Source organism: Zalophus californianus, chromosome 11, assembly GCF_009762305.2.
Source record: "Zalophus californianus isolate mZalCal1 chromosome 11, mZalCal1.pri.v2, whole genome shotgun sequence".
Taxonomy (NCBI): domain Eukaryota; kingdom Metazoa; phylum Chordata; class Mammalia; order Carnivora; family Otariidae; genus Zalophus; species Zalophus californianus.
This window is the reverse complement of record NC_045605.1, coordinates 101589068-101596950: the sequence shown is the minus strand read 5'-3', so window position 1 is coordinate 101596950 and position 7883 is coordinate 101589068. Positions and strand designations below refer to the sequence as shown.

Here is a 7883-nt window from a genome sequence, read left to right as displayed (position 1 = left end):
ATGTCCGGAGCCCTTGATGTCCTGCAAATGAAGGAGGAGGATGTCCTCAAATTCCTTGCAGCAGGACCCATTTAGGTGGCACCAACCTTGACTTTCAAATGGAACAGTACAGCTACAAAAGGAAAAGTAGTGGTATCTACATCATAAATCTGAAGGGAACCTGGGAGAAGCTTTTGCTGGCAGCTCGTGCTATTGTTGCCATTGAAAACCCGGCTGGTATCAGTGCCATATCATCCAGGAATACTGGCCAGTGAGCTGTGCTGAAATTTGTTGCTGCTACTGGAGCCAGTCCTATTGCCAGCTGCTTCACTCCTGGAACCTTCACTAACCAGATCCAGGCAGCCTTCCAGGAGCCGAGATTTCTGGTGGTTACTGATCCCAGGGCTGACCACCAGCCTCTTACAGAGGCGTCCTATGTTAACCTGCCTACCATTGCTCTTTGTAACACAGACTCTCCTCTGCGCTATGTGGACATTGCCATCCCTTGCAACAACAAGGGAGCTCACTCGGTGGGTCTGATGTGGTGGACGCTGGCCAGGGAAGTTCTGTGCATGCGTGGCAATATTTCCCCTGAAGACCCATGGGAAGTCATGCCTGATCTCTACTTCTACAGAGATCCTGAAGAGATTGAAAAGGAAGAGCAGGCCGCTGCTGAAAAGGCTGTACCAAGGAGGAATTTCAGGGTGAATGGACGGCTCCAGCTCCTGAGTTCACTGCTGCTCAGCCTGAAGTCGCAGACTGGTCTGAAGGCATGCAGGTGCCCTTGGTGCCTATTTAGCAGTTCCCTACTGAAGACTGGAGTGCCTAGCCGGCCACTGAAGACTGGTCTGCAGCTCCCACTGCTCAGGCCACTGAATGGGTAGGAACAAACACTGAGTGGTCTTAAGCTGCTTTTCCACAAAGGCAAACAAAATGGAAATAGAAATGGAAAAGGTTGATGGAAAATAAACAGTTTGTAAAAAAAAAAAAAGAAAAGAATATTATGCAGCCATCAAAAGGAATGAAATCTTGCCATTTGCAACGACATGGATGGAACTGGAGGGTATTATGCTGAGCGAAATAAGTTAATCAGAGAAAGACATGTATCATATGATCTCACTGATATGAGGAATTCTTAATGTCAGGAAACAAACTGAGGGTTGCTGGAGTGGTGGGGGGGTGGGAGGGATGGAGTGGCTGGGTGATAGACAATGGGGAGGGTATGTGCTATGGTGAGCGCTGTGAATTGTGTAAGACTGTTGAATCACAGACCTGTACCTCTGAAACAAATAATACATTATATGTTAAAAATAAAAAAGAAGAAGATAGTAGGAAGGGGAAAATGAAGGGGGGAAATTGGAGGGGGAGATGAACCATGAGAGACTATGGACTCTGAGAAACTGAGGGTTCTAGAGGGGAGGGGGTGGGGGGATGGGTTAGCCTGGTGATGGGTATTAAAGAGGGCACGTTCTGCATGGAGCACTGGGTGTTATATGCAAACAAATCATGGAACACTACTAATGATGTAATGTAGGGTGATTAAGATAACAATAAAATAAAATGTATAAGGTAAATTAGTAAGTAAGTAAATAAATAAATAACATTTATAAGATTTAGGCCTTTGAAAATAAAAGGTAACCTCACTAAAATGGAATCGGGAGGCCAGAAGTGGGTGCAGTATCACTCAAATGTTAATTACATGAAGAATTATCAATTACAGACTCCAATGGAAGTTTCAGTTACAGACCCCAATAGAAGAAGTATCAACTGGAAAGAGTCATCAATTACAGGCCCCAATACGGAAAAGAGGGTAGGTTGAATCTACGACAAGAAATTGCCTCTGCAACTCAGCCAATGAGAAACCATCATCACACTGGATTCTTGCTTCTCTTCAATGGACTTTTGTTCAAAACTACTCCTCCCAACTTCCTTCTTCTCCAAAAAGTAACATTCCTCTCCTTTGTTGGACTTTGCTTATGAATTGCCATAGCTTGCGTGTCCCAAATTGCAATTCTGTTACTAGAATAAACACATTTTTGCTGTTAGAACAACTGATGCTTTTATTTTTAACAGGCCCTTAGAGTCTTTGTTTAGTCCAGTACCTTACGTATACATCCCCTAAAGAGAGCCTTCGTTATAACTTCGTCCAGCCCAGCAGCACTGAACAGCACTTCTCCTTGGTGAATAAGGCGTAAAGTTCCCACAGAGCCTTAGGTGATGAATATGGGGGAGATAAAGCATTGAGCTCCCCTAGAGAGTCAACAATATTATTAGTGGTAGTTTCTTGGTAGCAGGATTACAGGTAACTTTTTTTTCTTGTTGTGCTGTATTCTTCAAGTTTCCTGTGTATTTGTTTTCAATTAAATTCAAAAGAATCAAGAGCAGAGAAAAGCCAAGGGGGGGGGGTGTAGAGTGAAGATGGTAAAACACACACCTGACGTCCCATCTACCATCCAACTGGAGTGATATTCCAGCTTTTTTGGGATGTTCAGATCCTTTTGTCCATTCAAAAGTTACCAAGAATGTCTGAACATCTCTTATAAATCACCAAAGAGATTTATATTTGGAATTGGTGACAACAACATCTGACATACAGCTGGGTGAAGAAATGCCTGCCAACCATGTAATGCAGGGAAGACAAAGGCTCATTCCATGAGTGGACATGCCTTGTGGTTGTGGTGATAGAGGCACCCTCTTGCTTGGACCATTCTCTCTGCTCTTACCATTGTGGGAGAGGGTTGTTCCCCTGCAGAATGAATGGATGACAGGAAAGGGAGACAGTGACTTGGGTATATTCACAGGCAGATAAAAGTAGGACTTGATAGCTCACCTTGGAAAATGAAAGACAAAATGAATCACCTGTGGAGCCAAGCTCCAGCTGGCCTGCCAGTGAATAGTTTTACCTGTGGAGGGGAGGACAGCAGTTCTTTATTTGAAATACGTGTGAGTGATGTAAGGATGAACACTGGTGCTGATTAACTTAGGAGCTGAGCCACAACAAGCCTGAGAGCCTCTGTCATCATAGAAAAATAAGGGGAAATGCATCTACTAAAAAGGAATAATATGCTGCCCTCTAAAACTACACAAAGACTCCACATGTAATTTCCAGGAGCACTTGGTTTTGCAGTTTTCCTTGATGCTATCTTTGTCACTACAGGTGTTTGGGGTGGGAGTACCACAAATCTGTACACTCCATAAACTCATGCCACTCTCCTTTGTTTTCCATGGCTATGACACTTGCGTCTTTATTTTGGGGTTAAGGACTCATACCATCCCAGATGATACATGAAAGATACAAGTTCAGAGACAGCAGTACCCTGTTCAAAATTTTTTTAAATTAATATAGTTTTTTATTATGTTCAGTTAGCCAGCATAGAGCACATCATAGGTTTTTGTTGTAGTGTTCAATGATTCATTAGTTGTGTATAACACTCATCACAACACATGCCCTCCTTAATACCCATCACTGGTCACCCCATCCCCCCCAACCCCCTCCCTTCTGTAACCCTGTTTGTTTCCCAGAGTCCAGAGTCTCTCATGGCTTGTCTCCCTCTCTGATTTCTTCTCATTCAAAAATTATAGTTGGCATGCCAGTAAACTGCAGTGGGCATGAGGGATCTTTTTTTGAGTGATGGAAATATTCTAAAATCAGATTGTGGTGATGATGGCACAACCCTATAAATCCACTAAAAATCACTACACTTAAAATGGGTGTTTATGATATGCAAATTATGCTTCTATAACACCCTTGAAAACAAAAATAATATGAGAAAAAGAAAAAAGAAATGTCTTCAAGCAAGACCTGGCTAAAAGAACATGAATATGTCCTATTATGCTCTGAACTACAGAAAGGAGCTTAGTATAAAATTCTTCAATCATCCAGCCTAACTGATATTCATTCATGTTTTCACTTACATCAATATTTAGTGGGTACCTGCTAGTGGCCTGAGTGCTGAGAGAGATTAATACCATACAGATCCTTCCCTAGGAACCTCACAGTCTAGTAGGGGACATAATGTAAATAAAAATAAATAATTTTAATGCAATGTGATAAAGTGCAAAATTGAAAGTATATGTAAAATAGGTAACAGGTTTTGAATCCTGCCTATAATGCTCAAGGTAGAGACAGATCATTATAACCAAATGGGCTCATAACCCTTAAATAAATGATAAAGGATTTACCACACATCATTGAAAAATCTAATTGTTTTTCAATGTAATGACAAGATACTTAAAAAAAATTAAGCCTTCAACCATAAATTAAATTCTGGATTGTTTAAGTAGTTAAAAAATGCTAAGCCAAGAAAAAGTCAGTGAAAAATAGGGAAATACTTATCTGGACTCTGAACAGGGAAGAACTTTGCTTGAAATCAATGGATTAAATTAGAGCAGTAAGATTCACTGTGGAAAAAATGAGATTTTTTTTTTGTTAGGAGATTTTAAATAAAATCAAATGCAAGTGGAAAGCTAGGAAAATGCATTTGCAGCAATGGAGTAATGCTCCTTTCTAGAAATTTATTTTACAGAAATGATCTGAAGTTCAGAAAATATCTGAAATTTTAGACATTGATTCAGAATGATTTTTCATAGCAAAAACTTAGATTCCATTTAAAATCTAACAGAGGTGAATTGTTTAAGGTAGAATACTATATAATTGCCAATACTTACGTTTATGATGATGTTTATGAGTCATTTAAATATGCATTGTAACATTTGAGTGAAACACATACATTATAACATTCACGTGTAACAGAAAAGACTGAAAATATCAACCTGTAATGAAAGATTTTAGATTAAGATGATGTATCAAATGCATTCCCATTCTAGTGATTCTTTGGTCTAAAGAAGTTTTCTAAACTTGAAGGTTCCATAAAGTGAAAATGGAATCAGCAGGGGATCTCTCATGTTTTTCTAAGAGAACAATTACCATGGACAGGTTAATTAGCTATGATGTCTCCACCTTGGATCCTAAGGAGGCATTTAAATGAACCCCAGGTGGAAGTACCTCTCTTATCACGGCTGCGCAGGAAGGAAATTTCCTTTAGAAGAGGCTTGAAAGATGGTGTTCAACGACTTTCCCCAGAATCTGGGGCAAGAGTCCGGACCTGCAGGGGGCCCCGGGTGCTGCTAGACTCCCCAGACCATAAACAACCAGCAGTAGCCCACCTGCGGCAGACACATCTGGGTGAGGTTTGTGGTTGGAGGCAGCAAGAGCAGTGTGGGGGCAGCGTGCTAGTGTTGGTGTTAAGGGATCCCACTCCAGATTTGGAACCTCTTTCCTCCATGTAGCCATATTTTCCTATCATCTTCCTGATTGTAGGCTGTCTTCTCTCCATTTCTCAGACTTGCTCAGAGCTGAGATCCTTTCTACTGGAAGTAAAATGTTTCCCCTCAATGGAAAGTTTTAGCAGAAACAAAAAGAAGCAGTGAAGTGAATAATATCTTGCATTTAGGAACTTGCTATCGTATTGAGAGTTTGATGTGATTTCTTTTAATACCTCACACCCCCTAGCAGTGCTTTGAAAAGGTTGTGTTTATCAAGACTGTATTTATTAAGTAATAATTAATTCATTTACTATAATTAAAACAATGTTTTAATTTCGATTTGCTTTAGCAGTATGATCAGGAGCAAGAGATTTTGGAGTTTAGCAGACCTGGTGAAAATCTCAGCACTGCCATTCATCAGCTGCTTGACCTTGAAAAAAATTAGTCTCCTTGTGCCTCAGTTTCCCTAAGGGAAACAATGCCCATAGGGTTGCATGAGAACAAATGAGATGTATGTGAATTTTTGAGAACTGTGCCTGGTATAAACTAAATGATCAGTAAACAGCAATGATTTAACTTAAAACAGGTAAACTAACACCACACTGAATTAATATAATTCTAACCCAAAGAAAGAATATTGACATTCTAATGATCGTATATCACTCTTTTTTAAATTATTTTTTTACACTGGTATTTATTTATCTATATTCTAATTAAAGCTATTTTTTCATGGTTATTGTTTGAAAGTATTTTTTTTAAATTTTTTATTGTTATGTTAATCACCATACATTACATCATTAGTTTTTGATGTAGTGTTCCATGATTCATTGTTTGTGCATAACACCCAGTGCTCCATGCAGAACATGCCCTCTTTAATACCCATCACCAGGCTAACCCATCCCCCCACCCCCCTCCCCTCTAGAACCCTCAGTTTGTTTTTCAGAGTCCATCGTCTCTCATGGTTCGTCTCCCCCTCTGATTTACCCACCTTCATTCTTCCCCTTCTAACTTCTTTTTTTTTTTCTTAACATATGTTGCATTATTTGTTTCAGAGGTACAGGTCTGTGATTCAACAGTCTTGCAAAATTCACAGCGCTCACCATAGCACATACCCTCCCCAATGTCTATCACCCAGCCACCCCATCCCTCCCACCCCCCACCACTCCAGCAACCCTCAGTTTGTTTCCTGAGATTTAAGAATTCCTCATATCAGTGAGGTCATGTGATACATGTCTTTCTCTGATTGACTTATTTCACTCAGCATAACACCCTCCAGTTCCATCCACGTCGTTGCAAATGGCAAGATCTCATTCCTTTTGATGGCTGCATAATATTCCATTATGTATATATACCACATCTTTATCCATTCATCTGTCGATGGACATCTTGGCTCTTTCTACAGTTTGGCTATTGTGGACATTGCTGCTATAAACATTGGGGTGCACATACCCCTTTGGATCCCTACATTTGTATCTTTGGGGTAAATACCCAGTACTGCAATTGCTGGATCGTATGGTAGCTCTATTTTCAACTTTTTGAGGAACGTCCATACTGATTTCCAGAGTGGTTACACCAGCTTGCATTCCCACCAACAGTATAGGAGGGTTCCCCTTTCTCCACAACCCACCAACATCTGTCATTTCCTGACTTGTTAATTTTAGCCATTCTGACGGGTGTGAGGTGGTATCTCATTGAGGTTTTGATTTGGATTTCCGGGATGCCGAGTGATGTGGAGTACTTTTTCATGTGTCTGTTGGCCATTTGGATGTCTTCTTTGGAAAAATGTCTGTTCATGTCTTCTGCCAATTTCTTGATTGGATTATTCTTTGGGTGTTGAGTTTGAGAAGTTCTTTATAGATTTTGGATACTAGCCCTTTATCTGATATGTCACTTACAAATATTTTCTCCCATTCTGTTCGTTGTCTTTTGGTTTTGTTGACTGTTTTTTTGCTGTGCAAAAGCTTTTTATCTTGATGAAGTCCCAAGAGTTCATTTTTGCCCTTGCTTCCCCTGCCTTTGGCGATGTTTCTAGAAATAAGTTGCTGCGGCTGAGGTCGAAGAGGTTGCTGCCTGTGTTCTCCTTTAGGATTTTGATGGACTCCTGTCTCACGTTTAGGTCTTTCAACCATTTTGAGTCTATTTTTGTGTGTGGTGTAAGGAAATGGTCCAGTTTCATTCTTCTGCATGTGGCTGTCCAATTTTCCCAACACCATTTGTTGAAGAGACTGTCTTTTTTCCATTGGACATTCTTTCCTGCTTTGTCAAAGATTAGTTGACCATAGATTGGAGGGTCCATTTCTGGGCTCTCTTTTCTGTTCCATTGATCTATGCGTCTGTTTTTGTGCCAGTATCATACTGTCTTGGTGATGACAGCTTTGTAATAGAGCTGGAAGTCCAGAATTGTGATGCCGCCAGCTTTGCTTTTCTTTTTCAACATTCCTCTGGCTATTTGGGATCTTTTCGGGTTCCATACAAATTTTAGAATTATTTGTTCCATTTCTTTGAAAAAAGTGGGTAGTATTTTGATGGGGATTGCATTGAATGTGTGGATTGCTCTAGGTAGCACTGACATCTTCACAATGTTTGTTCTTCCAATCCATGAGCATGGAACATTTTCCCATTTCTTTGTGTCTTCCTCA

General features: G+C 40.3%; 1 pseudogene; it reads left to right on the top strand.

Moving 5' to 3' along the window:
- On the top strand, positions 1-886 carry LOC113914806 (annotated as a pseudogene).
- The last annotated feature ends 6997 nt before the right edge of the window (positions 887-7883 follow it).